General features: G+C 45.5%; 1 long non-coding RNA gene across 2 annotated transcripts; it reads right to left on the bottom strand.

The window, feature by feature from the left end:
• Positions 1-232: 232 nt before the first annotated feature.
• On the bottom strand, positions 233-24179 carry LOC120061274. Of its 2 annotated transcripts, XR_005478309.1 has the most exons (6): positions 23696-24179; positions 23187-23370; positions 22747-22902; positions 21422-22276; positions 15907-16073; positions 233-281 (listed from the first exon to the last, which is right to left on the bottom strand). It is a non-coding gene; the product is annotated as an uncharacterized LOC120061274 (long non-coding RNA). The 2 variants fall into 2 exon arrangements; XR_005478310.1 differs by lacking the exon at positions 23187-23370.
• Between the last annotated feature and the right edge of the window lie 216 nt (positions 24180-24395).

Genomic DNA, 24395 nt, shown 5'->3' with positions numbered 1-24395 from the left:
CCAGTATGGTCAAATAATATTAATCACAGTAGTTGTCGAGGGTGCAGCAAGTCAGCACCTCAGGAGTAAATGTCAGTTGGTTTTTCTCTACCGCTCCTGCTGTCTATAGAGAGTTGAAAACAGCAGGTCTGGGACAGGTAGCACGCCCGGTGAACAGGTCAGGGTTCCATAGCCACAGGCAGAACAGTTGAAACTGGAGCAGCAGCACGGCCAGGTGGACTGGGGACAGCAAGGAGTCATCATGCCAGGTAGTCCTGAGGCATGGTCCTAGGGCTCAGGTCCTCCGAGAGAGAGAAAGAGAGAATTAGAGAGAGCATACTTAAATTCACACAGGACACCGGATAAGAAAGGAGAAGTACTCCAGATATAACAAACTGACCCTAGCCCCCCGACACATAAACTACTGCAGCATAAATACTGGAGGCTGAGACAGAAGGGGTCAGGAGACACTGTGGCCCCATCCGGTGATACCCCCGGACAAGGCCAAACAGGAAGGATATAACCTCACCCACTTTGCCAAAGCTCAGCCCCCACACCACTAGAGGGATATCTTCAACCACCAACTTACCATCCTGAGACAAGGCCGAGTATAGCCCACAAAGATCTCCGCCACGACACAACCCAAGGGGGGGCGCCAACCCAGACAGGAAGATCATGTCAGTGACTCAACCCACTCAAGTGACGCACCCCTCCTAGGGACGGCATGAAATCTATCTGCAAAATTAAAGCTGATCTACCCCCTGAAAAAATTTAAAATATATATTTTTTGACCATTCTACAGATGATGGAAGACTGTTTTTGTGTAACTGCAGGGAGAGAATAAAGGACCATGTTGATTAATTAAGCCATTTCCTGTTGCTACATGGAGCTGAACCTCAACATAGGGCATCCCTATAAGCTCCCGATTGGTTGTGTACAAGGACGGTTAGCTAATTCAATCGCATTCAACGCGGGCGACATGGTTATGTGAGGGCTGTAGGTAATGCTTTTCTATGGAAAAAAGCCTTGTTCTCTGTGGGACCAAGTTTTCACTGTAAAGAGTTAATGTAGGCTTGCGTTCTGTTGAACAATCCCCATGCGCAAATTTTGTTTCAAGCCTCAACCGTTCTGCTGATGTCACTCAAAAGCACATTAACTCTAGATCAGGTTTCAATTGAGGCCTACCTTTCTGCCATGCAGTGGGGGGAGGGGTACATTAATAAATTGGCTTAAGTTTAGGGTTGAGGTCCTAACCTTAACCCTAGCTTCATGTCCACATCCCAGCTCAACCCTAAACCTAGCCTCAACCCTAACTCTAGCTTCATGTCCACATCCCAGCTCAACCCTAAACCTAGCCTCAACCATAACTCTAGCTGCATGTCTACTCCCAGCTCAACCCTAAACCTAGCCTCAACCCTAACTCTAGCTTCATGTCCACTCACAGCTCAACCCTAAACCTAGCCTCAACCCTAACCCTAGCTTCATGTCCACATCCCAGCTCAACCCTAAACCTATCCTCAACCCTAACCCTAGCTTCATGTCCACATCCCAGCTCAACCCTAAACCTATCCTCAACCCTAACCCTAGCTTCATGTCCACTCTCAGCTCAACCCTAAACCTAGCCTCAACCATAACTCTAGCTTCATGTCCACATCCCAGCTCAACCCTAAACCTAGCCTCAACCATAACTCTAACTTCATGTCCACATCCCAGCTCAACCCTAAACCTAGCCTCAACCCTAACCCTAGCTTCATGTCCACTCCCAGCTCAACCCTAAACCTAGCCTCAACCATAACCCTAGCTTCATGTCCACATCCCAGCTCAACCCTAAACCTAGCCTCAACCATAACCCTAGCTTCATGTCCACATCCCAGCTCAACCCTAAACCTAGCCTCAACCATAACCCTAACTTCATGTCCACATCCCAGCTCAACCCTAACCCTAGCCTCAACCATAACTCTAGATGATTGTCTACTCCCAGCTCAACTCTAAACCTAGCCTCAACCCTAACTCTAGCTTCATGTCCACTCCCAGCTCAACCCTAAACCTAGCCTCAACCATAACTCTAGCTTCATGTCCACATCCCAGCTCAACCCTAAACCTAGCCTCAACCCTAACTCTAGCTTCATGTCCACATCCCAGCTCAACCCTAAACCTAGCCTCAAATCTAACTCTAGCTTCATGTCCACTCCCAGCTCAACCCTAAACCTAGCCTCAACCCTAACTCTAGCTTCATGTCCACTCCCAGCTCAACCCTAAACCTAGCCTCAACCCTAACCCTAGCTTCATGTCCACATCCCAGCTCAACCCTAAACCTAGCCTCAACCCTAACCCTAGCTTCATGTCCACTCCCAGCTCAACCCTAAACCTAGCCTCAACCCTAACTCTAGCTTCATGTCCACATCCCAGCTCAACCCTAAACCTATCCTCAACCCTAACCCTAGCTTCATGTCCACTCCCAGCTCTACCGTAAACCTATCCTCAACCCTAACTCTAGCTTCATGTCCACTCCCAGCTCAACCCTAAACCTAGCCTCAACCCTAACCCTAGCTTCATGTCCACTCCCAGCTCAACCCTAAACCTAGCCTCAACCATAACTCTAGCTGCATGTCTACTCCCAGCTCAACTCTAAACCTAGCCTCAACCCTAACTCTAGCTTCATGTCCACTCCCAGCTCAACCCTAAACCTAGCCTCAACCCTAACCCTAGCTTCATGTCCACATCCCAGCTCAACCCTAAACCTAGCCTCAACCATAACCCTAGCTTCATGTCCACATCCCAGCTCAACCCTAAACCTAGCCTCAACCCTAACCCTAGCTTCATGTCCACATCCCAGCTCAACCCTAAAACTAGCCTCAACCCTAACCCTAGCTTCATGTCCACATCCCAGCTCAACCCTACACCTATCCTCAACCCTAACTCTAGCTTCATGTCCACATCCCAGCTCAACCCTAAACCTATCCTCAACCCTAACCATAGCTTCATGTCCACTCCCAGCTCAACCCTAAACCTAGCCTCAACCCTAACCCTAGCTTCATGTCCACTCCCAGCTCAACCCTAAACCTAGCCTCAACCCTAACCCTAGCTTCATGTCCACATCCCAGCTCAACCCTAAACCTAGCCTCAACCCTAACCCTAGCTTCATGTCCACTCCCAGCTCAACCCTAAACCTAGCCTCAACCCTAACCCTAGCTTCATGTCCACATCCCAGCTCAACCCTAAACCTAGCCTCAACCATAACCCTAGCTTCATGTCCACATCCCAGCTCAACCCTAAACCTAGCCTCAACCCTAACCCTAGCTTCATGTCCACATCCCAGCTCAACCCTAAAACTAGCCTCAACCCTAACCCTAGCTTCATGTCCACATCCCAGCTCAACCCTACACCTATCCTCAACCCTAACTCTAGCTTCATGTCCACATCCCAGCTCAACCCTAAACCTATCCTCAACCCTAACCATAGCTTCATGTCCACTCCCAGCTCAACCCTAAACCTAGCCTCAACCCTAACCCTAGCTTCATGTCCACATCCCAGCTCAACCCTAAACCTATCCTCAACCCTAACCCTAGCTTCATGTCCACTCCCAGCTCTACCGTAAACCTATCCTCAACCCTAACTCTAGCTTCATGTCCACATCCCAGCTCAACCCTAAACCTAGCCTCAACCATAACCCTAACTTCATGTCCACATCCCAGCTCAACCCTAAACCTATCCTCAACCCTAACCATAGCTTCATGTCCACTCCCAGCTCAACCCTAAACCTAGCCTCAACCCTAACTCTAGCTTCATGTCCACATCCCAGCTCAACCCTAAACCTATCCTCAACCCTAACCCTAGCTTCATGTCCACTCCCAGCTCTACCGTAAACCTATCCTCAACCCTAACTCTAGCTTCATGTCCACATCCCAGCTCAACCCTAAACCTAGCCTCAACCCTAACCCTAGCTTCATGTCCACATCCCAGCTCAACCCTAAACCTAGCCTCAACCATAACCCTAGCTTCATGTCCACATCCCAGCTCAACCCTAAACCTAGCCTCAACCCTAACCCTAGCTTCATGTCCACATCCCAGCTCAACCCTAAACCTAGCCTCAACCCTAACCCTAGCTTCATGTCCACATCCCAGCTCAACCCTAAACCTATCCTCAACCCTAACCATAGCTTCATGTCCACTCCCAGCTCAACCCTAAACCTAGCCTCAACCCTAACCCTAGCTTCATGTCCACATCCCAGCTCAACCCTAAACCTAGCCTCAACCCTAACCCTAGCTTCATGTCCACTCCCAGCTCTACCGTAAACCTATCCTCAACCCTAACTCTAGCTTCATGTCCACATCCCAGCTCAACCCTAAACCTAGCCTCAACCATAACCCTAGCTTCATGTCCACATCCCAGCTCAACCCTAAACCTAGCCTCAACCCTAACCCTAGCTTCATGTCCACATCCCAGCTCAACCCTAAACCTAGCCTCAACCCTAACCCTAGCTTCATGTCCACATCCCAGCTCAACCCTACACCTATCCTCAACCCTAACTCTAGCTTCATGTCCACATCCCAGCTCAACCCTAAACCTATCCTCAACCCTAACCATAGCTTCATGTCCACTCCCAGCTCAACCCTAAACCTAGCCTCAACCCTAACCCTAGCTTCATGTCCACATCCCAGCTCAACCCTAAACCTATCCTCAACCCTAACCCTATCTTCATGTCCACTCCCAGCTCTACCGTAAACCTATCCTCAACCCTAACTCTAGCTTCATGTCCACATCCCAGCTCAACCCTAAACCTAGCCTCAACCATAACCCTAACTTCATGTCCACATCCCAGCTCAACCCTAAACCTAGCCTCAACCATAACTCTAGCTGCATGTCTACTCCCAGCTCAACTCTAAACCTAGCCTCAACCCTAACTCTAGCTTCATGTCCACTCCCAGCTCAACCCTAAACCTAGCCTCAACCATAACTCTAGCTTCATGTCCACATCCCAGCTCAACCCTAAACCTATCCTCAACCCTAACTCTAGCTTCATGTCCACATCCCAGCTCAACCCTAAACCTAGCCTCAACCCTAACTCTAGCTGCATGTCTACTCCCAGCTCAACCCTAAACCTAGCCTCAACCCTAACCCTAGCTTCATGTCCACATCCCAGCTCAACCCTAAACCTAGCCTCAACCATAACCCTAACTTCATGTCCACATCCCAGCTCAACCCTAAACCTAGCCTCAACCATAACTCTAGCTGCATGTCTACTCCCAGCTCAACTCTAAACCTAGCCTCAACCCTAACTCTAGCTTCATGTCCACTCCCAGCTCAACCCTAAACCTAGCCTCAACCATAACTCTAGCTTCATGTCCACATCCCAGCTCAACCCTAAACCTAGCCTCAACCATAACTATAGCTGCATGTCTACTCCCAGCTCAACCCTAAACCTAGCCTCAACCCTAACTCTAGCTTCATGTCCACTCCCAGCTCAACCCTAAACCTAGCCTCAACCATAACTCTAGCTTCATGTCCACATCCCAGCTCAACCCTAAACCTAGCCTCAACCATAACTCTAACTTCATGTCCACATCCCAGCTCAACCCTAAACCTAGCCTCAACCCTAACTCTAGCTGCATGTCTACTCCCAGCTCAAACCTAAACCTAGCCTCAACCCTAACCCTAGCTTCATGTCCACATCCCAGCTCAACCCTAAACCTAGCCTCAACCCTAACCCTAGCTTCATGTCCACTCCCAGCTCAACCCTAAACCTAGCCTCAACCCTAACTCTAGCTTCATGTCCACATCCCAGCTCAACCCTAAACCTATCCTCAACCCTAACCCTAGCTTCATGTCCACTCCCAGCTCTACCGTAAACCTATCCTCAACCCTAACCCTAGCTTCATGTCCACTCCCAGCTCTACCGTAAACCTATCCTCAACCCTAACCCTAGCTTCATGTCCACTCCCAGCTCAACCCTAAACCTAGCCTCAACCATAACCCTAGCTTCATGTCCACATCCCAGCTCAACCCTAAACCTAGCCTCAACCATAACTCTAGCTGCATGTCTACTCCCAGTTCAACTCTAAACCTAGCCTCAACCCTAACTCTAGCTTCATGTCCACTCCCAGCTCAACCCTAAACCTAGCCTCAACCATAACCCTAGCTTCATGTCCACATCCCAGCTCAACCCTAAACCTAGCCTCAACCCTAACCCTAGCTTCATGTCCACATCCCAGCTCAACCCTAAACCTAGCCTCAACCCTAACCCTAGCTTCATGTCCACATCCCAGCTCAACTCTAAACCTAGCCTCAACCCTAACTCTAGCTGCATGTCTACTCCCAGCTCAACCCTAAACCTAGCCTCAACCCTAACCCTAGCTTCATGTCCACATCCCAGCTCAACCCTACACCTATCCTCAACCCTAACTCTAGCTTCATGTCCACATCCCAGCTCAACCCTAAACCTATCCTCAACCCTAACCCTAGCTTCATGTCCACTCCCAGCTCAACCCTAAACCTAGCCTCAACCCTAACCCTAGCTTCATGTCCACATCCCAGCTCAACCCTAAACCTATCCTCAACCCTAACCCTAGCTTCATGTCCACTCCCAGCTCTACCCTAAACCTATCCTCAACCCTAACTCTAGCTTCATGTCCACATCCCAGCTCAACCCTAAACCTAGCCTCAACCATAACCCTAACTTCATGTCCACATCCCAGCTCAACCCTAAACCTAGCCTCAACCATAACTCTAGCTGCATGTCTACTCCCAGCTCAACTCTAAACCTAGCCTCAACCCTAACTCTAGCTTCATGTCCACTCCCAGCTCAACCCTAAACCTAGCCTCAACCATAACTCTAGCTTCATGTCCACTCCCAGCTCAACCCTAAACCTAGCCTCAACCATAACTCTAGCTTCATGTCCACATCCCAGCTCAACCCTAAACCTAGCCTCAACCATAACCCTAGCTTCATGTCCACATCCCAGCTCAACTCTAAACCTAGCCTCAACCCTAACTCTAGCTGCATGTCTACTCCCAGCTCAACCCTAAACCTAGCCTCAAACCTAACTCTAGCTTCATGTCCACATCCCAGCTCAACCCTAAACCTAGCCTCAACCCTAACCCTAGCTTAATGTCCACATCCCAGCTCAACCCTAAACCTATCCTCAACCCTAACTCTAGCTTCATGTCCACATCCCAGCTCAACCCTAAACCTAGCCTCAACCCTAACCCTAGCTTCATGTCCACATCCCAGCTCAACCCTAAACCTAGCCTCAACCCTAACCCTAGCTTCATGTCCACTCCCAGCTCAACCCTAAACCTATCCTCAACCCTAACCCTAGCTTCATGTCCACATCCCAGCTCAACCCTAAACCTAGCCTCAACCATAACCCTAGCTTCATGTCCACATCCCAGCTCAACCCTAAACCTAGCCTCAACCCTAACCCTAGCTTCATGTCCACTCCCAGCTCAACCCTAAACCTAGCCTCAACCCTAACTCTAGCTTCATGTCCACATCCCAGCTCAACCCTAAACCTAGCCTCAACCATAACTCTAGCTTCATGTCCACTCCCAGCTCAACCCTAAACCTAGCCTCAACCCTAACTCTAGCTTCATGTCCACTCCCAGCTCAACCCTAAACCTAGCCTCAACCATAACCCTAGCTTCATGTCCACTCCCAGCTCAACCCTAAACCTAGCCTCAACCATAACTCTAGCTTCATGTCCACTCCCAGCTCAACCCTAAACCTAGCCTCAACCCTAACCCTAGCTTCATGTCCACATCCCAGCTCAACCCTAAACCTAGCCTCAACCCTAACTCTAGCTGCATGTCTACTCCCAGCTCAACCCTAAACCTAGCCTCAACCCTAACCCTAGCTTCATGTCCACATCCCAGCTCAACCCTACACCTATCCTCAACCCTAACCCTAGCTTCATGTCCACTCCCAGCTCAACCCTAAACCTAGCCTCAACCCTAACCCTAGCTTCATGTCCACATCCCAGCCCAACCCTAAACCTATCCTCAACCCTAACCCTAGCTTCATGTCCACTCCCAGCTCTACCGTAAACCTATCCTCAACCCTAACTCTAGCTTCATGTCCACATCCCAGCTCAACCCTAAACCTAGCCTCAACCATAACCCTAACTTCATGTCCACATCCCAGCTCAACCCTAAACCTAGCCTCAACCATAACTCTAGCTGCATGTCTACTCCCAGCTCAACTCTAAACCTAGCCTCAACCCTAACTCTAGCTTCATGTCCACTCCCAGCTCAACCCTAAACCTAGCCTCAACCATAACTCTAGCTTCATGTCCACTCCCAGCTCAACCCTAAACCTAGCCTCAACCATAACTCTAGCTTCATGTCCACATCCCAGCTCAACCCTAAACCTAGCCTCAACCATAACTCTAGCTTCATGTCCACTCCCAGCTCAACCCTAAACCTAGCCTCAACCCTAACTCTAGCTGCATGTCCACATCCCAGCTCAACCCTAAACCTAGCCTCAACCCTAACTCTAGCTGCATGTCCACTCCCAGCTCAACCCTAAACCTAGCCTCAACCCTAACTCTAGCTGCATGTCTACTCCCAGCTCAACCCTAAACCTAGCCTCAAACCTAACTCTAGCTTCATGTCCACATCCCAGCTCAACCCTAAACCTAGCCTCAACCCTAACCCTAGCTTAATGTCCACATCCCAGCTCAACCCTAAACCTATCCTCAACCCTAACTCTAGCTTCATGTCCACATCCCAGCTCAACCCTAAACCTAGCCTCAACCCTAACCCTAGCTTCATGTCCACATCCCAGCTCAACCCTAAACCTAGCCTCAACCATAACCCTAGCTTCATGTCCACTCCCAGCTCAACTCTAAACCTAGCCTCAACCCTAACCCTAGCCTCATGTCCACATCCCAGCTCAACCCTACACCTATCCTCAACCCTAACCCTAGCCTCATGTCCACATCCCAGCTCAACCCTACACCTATCCTCAACCCTAACTCTAGCTTCATGTCCACATCCCAGCTCAACCCTACACCTATCCTCAACCCTAACCCTAGCTTCATGTCCACTCCCAGCTCAACCGTAAACCTAGCCTCAACCCTAACCCTAGCTTCATGTCCACATCCCAGCTCAACCCTACACCTATCCTCAACCCTAACCCTAGCTTCATGTCCACTCCCAGCTCAACCCTAAACCTAGCCTCAACCCTAACCCTAGCTTCATGTCCACATCCCAGCTCAACCCTAAACCTATCCTCAACCCTAACCCTAGCTTCATGTCCACTCCCAGCTCTACCGTAAACCTATCCTCAACCCTAACTCTAGCTTCATGTCCACATCCCAGCTCAACCCTAAACCTAGCCTCAACCATAACCCTAACTTCATGTCCACATCCCAGCTCAACCCTAAACCTAGCCTCAACCATAACTCTAGCTGCATGTCTACTCCCAGCTCAACTCTAAACCTAGCCTCAACCCTAACTCTAGCTTCATGTCCACTCCCAGCTCAACCCTAAACCTAGCCTCAACCATAACTCTAGCTTCATGTCCACTCCCAGCTCAACCCTAAACCTAGCCTCAACCATAACTCTAGCTTCATGTCCACATCCCAGCTCAACCCTAAACCTAGCCTCAACCATAACTCTAGCTTCATGTCCACTCCCAGCTCAACCCTAAACCTAGCCTCAACCCTAACTCTAGCTGCATGTCCACATCCCAGCTCAACCCTAAACCTAGCCTCAACCCTAACTCTAGCTGCATGTCCACTCCCAGCTCAACCCTAAACCTAGCCTCAACCCTAACTCTAGCTGCATGTCTACTCCCAGCTCAACCCTAAACCTAGCCTCAAACCTAACTCTAGCTTCATGTCCACATCCCAGCTCAACCCTAAACCTAGCCTCAACCCTAACCCTAGCTTAATGTCCACATCCCAGCTCAACCCTAAACCTATCCTCAACCCTAACTCTAGCTTCATGTCCACATCCCAGCTCAACCCTAAACCTAGCCTCAACCCTAACCCTAGCTTCATGTCCACATCCCAGCTCAACCCTAAACCTAGCCTCAACCATAACCCTAGCTTCATGTCCACTCCCAGCTCAACTCTAAACCTAGCCTCAACCCTAACCCTAGCCTCATGTCCACATCCCAGCTCAACCCTACACCTATCCTCAACCCTAACTCTAGCTTCATGTCCACATCCCAGCTCAACCCTACACCTATCCTCAACCCTAACCCTAGCTTCATGTCCACTCCCAGCTCAACCGTAAACCTAGCCTCAACCCTAACCCTAGCTTCATGTCTACTCCCAGCTCAACCGTAAACCTATCCTCAACCCTAACCCTAGCTTCATGTCCACTCCCAGCTCAACCGTAAACCTATCCTCAACCCTAACCCTAGCTTCATGTCCACTCCCAGCTCAACCGTAAACCTAGCCTCAACCCTAACCCTAGCTTCATGTCTACTCCCAGCTCAACCGTAAACCTATCCTCAACCCTAACCCTAGCTTCATGTCCACTCCCAGCTCAACCGTAAACCTAGCCTCAACCCTAACTCTAGCTTCATGTCCACATCCCAGCTCAACCCTAAACCTATCCTCAACCCATCTATCAACTCCCGGCTCAACCCTTAACCCTAACCCTCGCTTCATGTCCACATCTTGGCCTCAACCCGAACACTAACTTCTTGTCCACATCAACCCTAACTCCAAGAGCTGAGCCAAGATGTGGAGGGCTAGGATTATGGCTATGGTTAGGGTTATGGCTAGGGTTAGGGTTATGGCTAGGGTTAGGGTTATGGCTAGGGTTAGGGTTGAGCTGGGAGTGGACATGAAGCTAGGATTAGGGTTATGGCTAGGGTTAGGGTTATGGCTATATGTGCATATGAAGCTAGGGTTAGGTTTAGGTTTGAGTTTAGAGTTTGTCTGCCTGCCTGTATCCCTGTCTGTCTGAGTTTATGCCTGTCTGTCTGCCTGACTGTGAGTGGATATATACACTGAGTATACCAAACATTAGGAACACCTTCCTAATATTGATTACACTCCCCCCTTGTGCCCACAGAACAGCCTAAATTTGTCAGGGAATGGACTCTACAGTGTCGAAAAGCGTTCCATAGGGATGCTGGCCCACAATTGTGTCAAGTTGGCTGGATTTCCTTTGGGTGGTGGACCATTCTAGATACACACGGGAAGCTGTTGAGTGTGAAAAACCCAGCAGCGTTGCAATGCGTGACACAAACTGGTGCGCCTGGCACTTACTACCATACCCCGCACTTAAATATTTTGTCTTGCCCATTCACCCTCTGAATGGCACACATACACAATCCAATATTTCAATTGTCTCAAGGTTAAAAATCCTTCTTTAACCTTTCTCTTCCCCTTCAAAACACTAACCTGCTATGAAACATAGAATTGAACACAATACATATTTTATATAAATTGTATCTATTTCCATTCTTTCTAAAACACACAGCAGAAAGAATGAATGACTTGACAGTATGGTCTCATAACCTACTATGGTTATGTTGTGAACTATCAGCATGTGGATTGCAGTCATAATACTATACAGGTAATGTACAACCTTTCACTGAGCGAGGTTGAAAAAACCATCCACATTTACCCTCCTGAATTACACTTGATTTGGAAACGATGTGACAAGAGGGCGAGTCAGTCAGTCATGATTTATTTCTATGTAACATGAACCACACCTTGACATTTGTCTTTATAAACTTTACCAACCCACCTAGGCAATGCCAGTAGTACAGCAGGCCTGCAATGGAAATGGAAACGAGGATGCCATTGTCGAATGACATCAGCTGAGCACACCCATTTCTTATCTCATTGGAGGTGGTCCAAGAGAAACAGACAACCGTTAAACCCACACAGACACCTCTTATCATTGCGCAGGAGGATTGGACTTGGACATGTCACAGAGATTGCAGACAGACAGACCGACCGACTGATTTAGGCTGGCTCCTCTCCCTATGCTGCCTTTTCATAGCTCAAAGGAAGACTACAGCATGTTAATATTGAGCTCAAAAGGAAAGAAACCTTCCATAGTCCTACACTACAATCTGAAACCGACATGCACAGTACATTACAATCTGAAACCGACATGCACAGTACATTACAATCTGAAACCGACATGCACAGTACACTACAATCTGAAACCGACATGCACAGTACATTACAATCTGAAACCGACATGCACAGTACACTACAATCTGAAACCGACATGCACAGTACATTACAATCTGAAACCGACATGTACAGTACACTACATTCTGAAACCGACATGCACAGTACACTACAATCTGAAACTGACATGCACAGTACACTACAATCTGAAACCGACATGCACAGTACATTACAATCTGAAACCGACATGCACAGTACACTACATTCTGAAACCGACATGCACAGTACACTACAATCTGAAACCGACATGCACAGTACATTACAATCTGAAACCGACATGTACAGTACACTACATTCTGAAACCGACATGCACAGTACACTACAATCTGAAACCGACATGCACAGTACATTACAATCTGAAACCGACATGCACAGTACATTACAATCTGAAACCGACATGTACAGTACACTACATTCTGAAACCGACATGTACAGTACACTACAATCTGAAACCGACATGTACAGTACACTACAATCTGAAACCGACATGCACAGTACACTACATTCTGAAACCGACATGTACAGTACACTACATTCTGAAACCGACATGTACAGTACACTACAATCTGAAACCGACATGTACAGTACACTACATTCTGAAACCGACATGTACAGTACACTACAATCTGAAACCGACATGTACAGTACACTACAATCTGAAACCGACATGCACAGTACACTACATTCTGAAACCGACATGTACAGTACACTACAATCTGAAACCGACATGTACAGTACATTACAATCTGAAACCGACATGTACAGTACACTACATTCTGAAACCGACATGCACAGTACATTACAATCTGAAACCGACATGCACAGTACACTACAATCTGAAACCGACATGCACAGTACATTACAATCTGAAACCGACATGCACAGTACACTACAATCTGAAACCGACATGCACAGTACACTACATTCTGAAACCGACATGCACAGTACACTACATTCTGAAACCGACATGCACAGTACATTACAATCTGAAACCGACATGCACAGTACACTACAATCTGAAACCGACATGCACAGTACACTACATTCTGAAACCGACATGCACAGTACACTACAATCTGAAACCGACATGCACAGTACACTACAATCTGAAACCGACATGCACAGTACACTACAATCTGAAACCGACATGTACAGTACATTACAATCTGAAACCGACATGTACAGTACATTACAATCTGAAACCGACATGTACAGTACACTACATTCTGAAACCGACATGTACAGTACACTACAATCTGAAACCGACATGTACAGTACATTACAATCTGAAACCGACATGTACAGTACACTACATTCTGAAACCGACATGTACAGTACACTACAATCTGAAACCGACATGTACAGTACATTACAATCTGAAACCGACATGTACAGTACACTACAACCTGAAACCGACATGTACAGTACATTACAATCTGAAACCGACATGTACAGTACACTACAATCTGAAACCGACATGCACAGTACATTACAATCTGAAACCGACATGTACAGTACACTACATTCTGAAACCGACATGCACAGTACACTACAATCTGAAACCGACATGCACAGTACACTACAATCTGAAACCGACATGTACAGTACATTACAATCTGAAACCGACATGTACAGTACATTACAATCTGAAACCGACATGTACAGTACACTACATTCTGAAACCGACATGTACAGTACACTACAATCTGAAACCGACATGTACAGTACATTACAATCTGAAACCGACATGTACAGTACATTACAATCTGAAACCGACATGTACAGTACACTACATTCTGAAACCGACATGTACAGTACACTACAATCTGAAACCGACATGTACAGTACATTACAATCTGAAACCGACATGTACAGTACATTACAATCTGAAACCGACATGTACAGTACACTACAATCTGAAACCGACATGTACAGTACACTACAATCTGAAACCGACATGCACAGTACATTACAATCTGAAACCGACATGTACAGTACACTACATTCTGAAACCGACATGCACAGTACATTACAATCTGAAACCGACATGCACAGTACACTACAATCTGAAACCGACATGCACAGTACACTACAATCTGAAACCGACATGCACAGTACATTACATTCTGAAACCGACATGTACAGTACATTACAATCTGAAACCGACATGTACAGTACACTACATTCTGAAACCGACATGCACAGTACATTACAATCTGAAACTGATTTCTAAAGCAACTGCAGCTGCCATCACATCTTACACCAAAAACAGTACTATCGATGTCCTGAGGGGTATCATAGCAGTGTCCAGTTTCACAATAGGATATATATACAGTACATCAATCCCTGTTGAGGGTAGAGCAGGGAGCTTTATAAGGGAGGTTGTTAAGACAGTAACATGACGGTTTGTGGGAATTTACCTGGGCAAGCTGCCAGAAACACACAGTATGGAATATCTCTATCTCACACTCTCTCTTATGCTCATTATCTCACACACACACACACACACACACACACACACACACACACACACACACACACACACACACACACACACACACACACACACACACACACACACACACACCACACACACACACACCACACACACACACACCACACACACACATACACACACACACACACACACCTTATTCAAAAACTGTCTGTATGGTTGAAGATAACACAGAACACACAGATAACATCAACAACATCCATTATGATGTGCTGTGAGGTAAAGGAGGCCCATACATTTTCATCTCAGAGCACAGTCATATTTTATGATGTAATGGGTATTATGTTTGACTGGATTATGCAATATGTTATGCACCAGTCACAAAGCTATTGTTAAAGGCAATCAACCCAATAAAGCAAATTGTTTGTACAGCTGGAATGCAGAACTAGAGATAATGACCTAACATAGTGTGGTAACATCATTGTCTATACATGGGGTTTGTGTTATTTGTTTCAGGTAATGACTGTTTGGGCTCAACTTGCATAATGCTTTGATTGACAGAGTCCATGAAGATGACTGAGGTTAACTCTAGCACCAGACCGTGCCTTGTTCCTGACATTTGAGGTAAGGGATGGTTCTCAATGAGGGCTGCTGTTCTTTAGCAAGACACAACGCAGAGTGCCTGGATACAGCCCTTAGCCGTGGTATATTGGCAATATACCACAAACCCCCGAATTGCCTTATTGCTATTATAAACTGGTTACCAATGTAATTAGAGCAGTAAAAAATAAATGTTTTGTTATACCCGTGGTATACGGTCTGATATACCACAGCTGTCAGCCAATCAGCATTCAGGGCTCGAACCACACAGTTTATAATTGATGTTATATTGTCTGGGTTGAGGTATAGTTTATGTCATATTGTCTGGGTTGAGGTATAGCTTATGTTATATTGTCTGGGTTGAGGTATGGTTTATGTAATATTGTCTGGGATGAGGTATAGCTTATGTTATATTGTCTGGGTTGAGGTATGGTTTATGTTATATTGTCTGGGTTGAGGTATGGTTTATGTTATATTGTCTGGGTTGAGGTATAGCTTATGTTATATTGTCTGGGTTGAGGTATGGTTTATGTTATATTGTCTGGGTTGAGGTATGGTTTATGTTATATTGTCTGGGTTGAGGTATAGCTTATGTTATATTGTCTGGGTTGAGGTATGGTTTATGTTATATTGTCTGGGTTGAGGTATGGTTTATGTTATATTATCTGGGTTGAGGTATAGTTTATGTCTCGTGGCATGTAGCCTACCTCCAGTACCTCAGAGAGCTGAAGAACAGCTCAGCGTTTGCAAAGCACAGAGGGTTGGAGCAGGAGAATACAGTCACTCCAGTTATCAGAGAGAGGGCCATGGCAGCAGTCAGGCCCAGATCCAGGTTGAACAGCAGGGTGGAGATTAGGGTGGCCAAACACACCAGCTGTAGGGAGAGACGGAAGTACGATGTCTTTTTATGACGGCTTATTCTGGTCGGCCATTTTTATGACGTCTTATTACTGACCAGAATACAGTGGGGCAAAAAAGTATTTAGTCAGCCACGAATTGTGCAAGTTCTCCCACTTAAAAAGATGAGAGAGGCCTGTAATTTTCATCATAGGTACACTTCAACTATGACAGACAAAATGAGAAAAAAAAATCCAGAAAATCACATTGTAGGATTTTTAATGAATTTATTTGCAAATTATGGTGGAAAATAAGTATTTGGTCAATAACAAAAGTTTATCTCAATACTTTGTTATATACCCTTTGTTGGCAATGACAGAGGTCAAACGTTTTCTGTAAGTCTTCACAAGGTTTTCACACACTGTTGCTGGTATTTTGGCCCATTCCTCCATGCAGATCTCCTCTAGAGCAGTGATGTTTTGGGGCTGTTGCTGGGCAACACGGACTTTCAACTCCCTCCAAAGATTTTCTATGGGGTTGAGATCTGGAGACTGGCTAGGCCACTCCAGGACCTTGAAATGCTTCTTACGAAGCCACTCATTCGTTGCCCGGGCGGTGTGTTTGGGATCATTGTCATGCTGAAAGACCCAGCCACGTTTCATCTTCAATACCCTTGCTGATGGAAGGAGGTTTTCACTCAAAATCTCACGATACATGGCCCCATTCATTCTTTCCTTTACACGATCAGTCGTCCTGGTCCCTTTGCAGAAAAACAGCCCCAAAGCATGATGTTTCCACCCCCATGCTTCACAGTAGGTATGGTGTTCTTTGGATGCAACTCAGCATTCTTTGTCCTCCAAACACGACGAGTTGAGTTTTTACCAAAAAGTTCTATTTTGGTTTCATCTGACCATATGACATTCTCCCAATCTTCTTCTGGATCATCCAAATGCTCTCTAGCAAACTTCAGACGGGCCTGGACATGTACTGGCTTAAGCAGGGGGACACATCTGGCACTGCAGGATTTGAGTCCCTGGCGGCGTAGTGTGTTACTGATGGTAGGCTTTGTTACTTTGGTCCCAGCTCTCTGCAGGTCATTCACTAGGTCCCCCCGTGTGGTTCTGGGATTTTTGCTCACCGTTCTTGTGATCATTTTGACCCCACGGGGTGAGATCTTGCGTGGAGCCCCAGATCGAGGGAGATTATCAGTGGTCTTGTATGTCTTCCATTTCCTAATAATTGCTCCCACAGTTGATTTCTTCAAACCAAGCTGCTTACCTATTGCAGATTCAGTCTTCCCAGCCTGATGCAGGTCTACAATTTTGTTTCTGGTGTCCTTTGACAGTTCTTTGGTCTTGGCCATAGTGGAGTTTGGAGTGTGACTGTTTGAGGTTGTGGACAGGTGTCTTTTATACTGATAACAAGTTCAAACAGGTGCCATTAATACAGGTAACGAGTGGAGGACAGAGGAGCCTCTTAAAGAAGAAGTTACAGGTCTGTGAGAGCCAGAAATCTTGCTTGTTTGTAGGTGACCAAATACTTATTTTCCACCATAATTTGCAAATAAATTCATTAAAAATCCTACAATGTGATTTTCTGGATTTTTTTCCCTCATTTTGTCTGTCATAGTTGAAGTGTACCTATGATGAAAATTACAGGCCTCTCTCATCTTTTTAAGTGGGAGAACTTGCACAATTGGTGGCTGACTAAATACTTTTTTGCCCCACTGTATGTATTTTTCTCACCACCATACGACCAGCAGGTCATAATTCTGACCACTATATAACGTGCATATTATGTGGCCTACTGGTCATAGTTAAGACCTCATCATAACCTGGGGTAACACTTCATATTAAGGGCTCCTTATTACAGTGTAATTGCATGTGTAATTACAGTGTAACAAGTATTGTAACTAATAGTTAGTGTAATAACATGTAACTGGTAGTAATTGTGGTCTGTGATTACAAAGGTGTAACAATGCAGCTTTCCACTACATTCACAAACGTTGTGTTTTGTTTCTTCTCAGCTGCATCCGATTCAGTAACAACTCTCACAAAGGTTGTGACTCCTCGTGGATGTGCTGGGTGTCCGAGAGATTATGCTCAACAGACTAATTACTTACCCATGAATGTGGAGTGTTGAAAATATATCTCCAGCCAATGTTATTGCTAGCACTTGCGACCAAAATAAAGTGTACCATCTGGGTTAACTGAAAACACATTATTTCAAAGCATAGAACGTCACTTGGTATTTTATTAGGATCCCAATAGCTTTTGCAAAAGCAGCAGCTACTCTTCCTGGGGTCCAGACAAAACATGAAACATAATACAGAATGACATAATACAGAACATCATTAGACAAGAACAGCTCAAAGACAGAACTATATAAAAAAAAATTAAAGGCACACGTAGCCTACATATCAATGCATATACACAAACTATCTAGGTCAAATAGGGGAGAGGCTCTGTGCCGTGAGGTGTTGCTTTATCTGTTTTTTGAAACCAGGTTTGCTGTTTATTTGAGAAATATGAGATGGAAGGAAGTTCCATACAATAAGGGCTCTATATAATCCTGTATGCTTTGTTGAATTTGTTCTGGATTTGGGGACTGTGAAAAGACCCCTGGTGGCATGACTGGAGGGATAAGTGTGTGTGTCAGAGCTGTGTGTAAGTTGGCAATGCAAACAATTTGGGATTATCAACACATTAGTGTTTCTTATAAAAAGAAGTGATGCAGTCAGTCTCTCCTAAATGTAATGTTTGCATAAGTACAATGTAATTACTAGGTGTTACACAGGATTTAGATAGTTAAAATTAAATGTATCTTGAGGGGTACTTACTTGTAATTAATGTGTACTTATACAGTACATTACGCATCCTGACAACCTGGCCCACATTTTAAAGCTTCTGGAAGTTTCAAAAAGGGCTCTTCGGCTGTCCCCATAGGAAAACCTTTTTTGGTTCAAGGTAGAACCCTTTTGGGTTCCATGTATAACCCTCTGTGGAAAAGGGTTCTTCATGGAACCCAAAAATGTTATACCTGGAGAACAGGGAATAACACTTAGCAGTCAAATCCTTTTGCTTTTTGTGTACATTTTGAGAAACTGTTGTTTTTCTGCTTTGTTGTTGTGTAGCCTACCAGGGGCACTGTCCCAACTACATACGGTATGTTGACCGATGCGCTCGAGCAAGCAGGCTGCCTGCACACAGAGATCTATTTCTGCACGTGATTCTAATCCAAGTTTTAGCTGGAACTGATATGCCTACCTCCTTATTTAGCTACTGAAATTGAAATAAAATGACAATACATTATGTTAATTGTTTAAAAGCTTTAATTAAGGGAAAATATAACAGTCATATTTTTGCGGTCAAATTCAGGTGCAATACTTTTTGGACTGATTATTGATGGAAATAAATGCAATAAAAATAGTTTTTTTTAAATCCTGGTGGATTGTAGGAGGATATTGAAATAAAATACATAGGCCTATGTGTTATTTGTTAAATAATGGGCAACTGGACATTTAACACATAACCCTAAGCATGATGGGATGTTAATTGCTTATTTAAATCAGGAATCACACCTGTATGGAAGCACTTCCTTTCAATATACTTTGTGTCCCTCATTTACTCAAGTGTTTCCTTTATTTTGTCAGTTACCAGGACATATACAGTACCAGTCAAAAGTTGACACACCTACTCATTCAAGGGTTTTTCTTAATTTGTTCTATTTTCTACATTGTAGAATAATAGTGAAGACATCAAAACTATGAAATTACACATATGGAATCATCTAGCAACCAAAAAAGTGGTTACTACATGATTAATCCCAAACCATCTCAATTGGGTTGAAGTCGGGTGATTGTGGAGGCCAGGTCATCTGATGCAGCACTCCATCACTCTCCTTGGTCAAATAGCCCTTACACAGCCTGGAGGTGTTTTGTGTCATTGTCCTGTTGAAAAACAAATGATAGTCCCACTAAGCGCAAACCAGATGGGATGGCGTATCGCTGCAGAATGCTGTGGTAGCCATACTGGTTGAGTGTGCTTTGAATTCTAAATAAATCAGACAGTGTCACCAGCAAAGCACCCCCACACCATCAGATCTCCTCCATGCTTTACGGTGGGAACCACACATGCGGAGAAAATCCATTCACCTACTCTGCGTCTCATAAAGACACGGCGGTTGGAACCAATTTGGACTCATCAGGCCAAAGGACAGATTTCCACTGGTCTAATGTCCATTGCTCATGTTTCTTGGCCTCTTCTTCATATTGGTGTCCTTTAGTAGTGGTTTCTTTGCAGCAATTCGACCATGAAGGCCTGATTCACGCAGTCTCTGAACAGTTGATGTTGAGATGTGTCTGTTACTTAAGCTCTGTGAAGCATTTATTTGGCCTGCAATCTGAGGTGCAGTTAACTCTAATGAACTTATCCTCTACAGTAGAGGTAACTCTGGGTCTTCCTTTCCTGTGGCGGTCCTCATGGAGCACGTTTCATCATAGCGCTTGATGGTTTTTGCGACTGCATTTGAAGAAACTTTCAAAGTTCTTGACATTTTCTGGATTGACTGACCTTCATGTCTTAAAGTAATGATGGACTGTCGTTTATCTTTTCTTATTTCAGCTGTTCTTGCCATAATATGGACTTGGTCTTTTACCAAATAGGGCTATCTTCTGTATACCACCCCTACCTTGTCACAACACAACTGATTGGCTCAAACGCATTGAGGAAAGAAATTCCACAAATTAACTTTTCACAAGATACACCTGTTAATTGAAATGCATTCCAAGTGATTACCTCATGAATCTGGTTGAGAGAATGCCAAGCGTGTGCAAAGCTGTCATCAAGGCAAAGGGTGGCTACTTTGAAGAATCTCAAATATAAAATATATTTTGATTTGTTTAAAACTTTTTTGGTAACTACATGATTCCATATGTTATTTCATAGTTCTGATGTCTTCATTATTATTCTCCAATGTAGAAAATAGTACAAATAAAGAAAAGCCCTGGAATGAGTAGGTGTGTCCAAACTTTTGAATGGTACTGTAAGAGATAGAAGATGTGAGAAGAAGTCATGATTTGTGCCAGAGTTTAGTCTAGTGACAATGCAGCCAACTATGGACTACATATTCCCACATTTAAAATCACTACCTATTTTTTCACCCCAACACTCCCTTGGACCGTACTGTGTGGCAAGGATCAGCTGACAGCGAAACACAGGAACATCCCTCCAATTGTGTTGCAGAGGCCTATCGCCAAACAGGTCCTACAGCCGGGAGACCACTTATAGCAGTGAAATAGGGGGAGAGAAAAACTGGTCCTTCTGACAGTGAAGTGAGGATAGTGAGTTCATTATGAGACAATGTGAGAGCTCATTTCTCTGTTACCTGGTTGCTGTCCAAGGTGTAACCATGTTTGTGGGAGAACATTCTCCCCATGGAGGATGTGAAGCTGAAGCCCACCGCAGCGAGGGACAGAGCCGGACCAAACAGCTCCTTGGCCTGTTCTAGAGAGGTGAGGGTTTGGGGGGGGGGGGGGGCTGGAGCCACGGAGAGAGAGAGGGGACATACTGGTAGTGTCATCATATGTTTGTATCCATCCCATGTAGCTTGGGAACATAACATTCTAATAACTTAAGTTTTATATCACAAATAAATTCACTTTCACTATTATTTCTCTACATTGCACAAACAGATGAAGAGAGACAGTAAGACTGACCCAGTGGGTATGTGTCCTACTACCTTGACACAACTCCAACTGCACTGACAGGAAGGTGGCCAGGATTACTCCAACTGTACTGACAGGAAGGTGGCCAGGATTACTCCAACTGTACTGACAGGAAGGTGGCCAGGATTACTCCAACTGTACTGACAGGAAGGTGGCCAGGATTACTCCAACTGTACTGACAGGAAGGTGGCCAGGATTACTCCAACTGCACTGACAGGAAATTGGCCAGGATTACTCCAACTGCACTGACAGGAAGGTGGCCAGGATTACTCCAACTGTACTGACAGGAAGGTGGCCAGGATTACTCCAACTGCACTGACAGGAAGGTGGCCAGGATTACTCCAACTGCACTGACAGGAAGGTGGCCAGGATTACTCCAACTGTACTGACAGGAAGGTGGCCAGGATTACTCCAACTGTACTGACAGGAAAGTGGCCAGGATTACTCCAACTGCACTGACAGGAAGGTGGCCAGGATTACTCCAACTGCACTGACAGGAAGGTGTGCAGGATTATCTGAGGATAAAGTGAAGAGAACAGAGGAGAGCAAGTCATCATACTGGAACAGTCATGAACAGAAAGACAGACCTTTATGCAATTCTGACTCATTTCTGAATGTGTGTGTGTGTGTGTGTCTACCAGCACCAGCTCCCATGGAATAGGCATGGGTAACTTCATCTTGAAGAGTCTATTCAGCATCTTGACTCCCACCAGGATCACCATAGAGATGACCAGAACAGCATGCCAGGCGTTGCAACAGTCAATCAATCAAATTTATTTATAAATCCCTTCTTACGTCAGCTGATGTCACAACGTGCTGTACAGAAACCCAGCCTAAAACCCCAAACAGCAAGCAATGCAGGTGTAGAAGCACATGCTGTCACTCCAGACAGCACATCAACCAGCGTCTCTCACTCTCTCCTGCACATGCATGCATGCGCACATCGAGCACACACACACACACACACAAACAAAGCGAAGCTTACCCAGCCTACAGCCAGAATGCCGCTGTGTCTGTAGGTTGGGATGCCAAGAGTAGAGGCAGCTGGTGGATGTTGATATGGAGCGCTGCTGCCATGGTGTAGCCACTCAACAGGGGCTGAGACAGCCAGCTACACACACCCCAACAAAACCAACACTATCTGTAGAGTAACAGAGACAATTGACAGTGTGTGTGAGCGTTCACCTGTATGAGGCCACAAAGGAAGGTAAGTTGTACTGCCAGACACACACACTCTGGCCACGTCTCTGTCAACCCTCCCGCTCCTCAACACCGTTGCTAAGGAACTCTACGTTACACTTCACAGTGCCAGTCATGATAGCAAGAATGGCGAAAGTACCTGTGTCAGTCATACATACAAACATACCAATAGATATTATATTTAAAGCCTTGCATGATTTTCTCTCTCATGGTAACTTGACCCACATTTCACTTGTTTAGCACAAGCTGAAAGGACTCCTCTATCCTTTCTCCTTCATGACCTGGAAACCGATAAGTGGTTGAGTGATCGAGGAGTGTCAATTCGTTATTAGGTGAACGGAGGAGTCTGCCTCTGTCCTCGATTGCGTCTTCCCGCGGAGCAAGCACAAGTGTATCCTCTGAGTTTACTCTGCCGAAATCCACCACACACAAGAGAAAATCATGCACACATTTAAAACAATATGCTACTTATCCTTTTATCTCTAAAATACATTTGTACAACTTTAGTCATGTATTTTGGGATTCGTACTCTGTAAGCATAATTTGCCTGATGCTGTGCTAGTGGAGGAGTCTCATTTCATACAAGTGCATTTGTTTCCAAGTTTCCTCTCCTCAATTACCTTTTTCAAAAGGATGTAAGGAGAGTACGGAGGACAGAGGAGTTTAGCGAAACCCATTTGAGAATCTTTCCATGAATACAGTGCTGGGGCAAACAAGGCCCCACTGTCACTCACCAGCAATCTGTCTTCTATCTCTCCCAAACCGACCGGGACTTCTTTCTGAACCGCTGCACAAGGATATCCAGCTGTGTGCTTCATCCAGCATGGCTGTGTGATCATGCAAAACAGGCTTGAGAGAATTAAGAATACTACTGTTCATCCTGAAGTCAAAAGCACAGTGCAGAAACACTATCCAGCACTGTTAGATAAGGACGGTCAACATTCCCTGACTTCTGCCAATTTTCCATTCGCCAATGGCTCTCTATTTTTTGTATAAATAGTTGAGTGAAACAGTTTAGATATAATTAGAGTGAATGCACAAAAATAATAGCATAGTAATTAAATAGGGAAATATCCAAACAGTGTGTAGTAGAGTAAATACTATGGTGAAGATAAAACCTGTAGAAAACTATGTGCAGAGAGAATGAGTAGGCCTATGTAATGTGAATGTGAGAGTGTGTGTACCCTACACCATGTGTGCCTGGGAGGGTGGAGTGAAGCCTTGAACTCTACTCAGAATAGCACCAATCCACCCTCCCGACTCCCTCCCTTCCCCTCTCCCAACTGTTCAATGCTACTGAATACCTCCTTTATCAATGGCTCCCATTCAGACAGAGTCCGCATCCTAAATGGCACCCTATCCCTTTTTAGTGCACTATGGGCTCTGGTCAAAAGTAGTGCACTATATGGGGAATAGGGTGCCATTTGGGAAGAG

The sequence above is a fragment of the Salvelinus namaycush genome, chromosome 16, assembly GCF_016432855.1.
Source record: "Salvelinus namaycush isolate Seneca chromosome 16, SaNama_1.0, whole genome shotgun sequence".
In the NCBI taxonomy this organism is placed as follows: Eukaryota; Metazoa; Chordata; class Actinopteri; order Salmoniformes; family Salmonidae; genus Salvelinus; species Salvelinus namaycush.
Note: the sequence above shows the minus strand (reverse complement) of the source record. Positions and strands in the feature narration are given on the sequence as shown.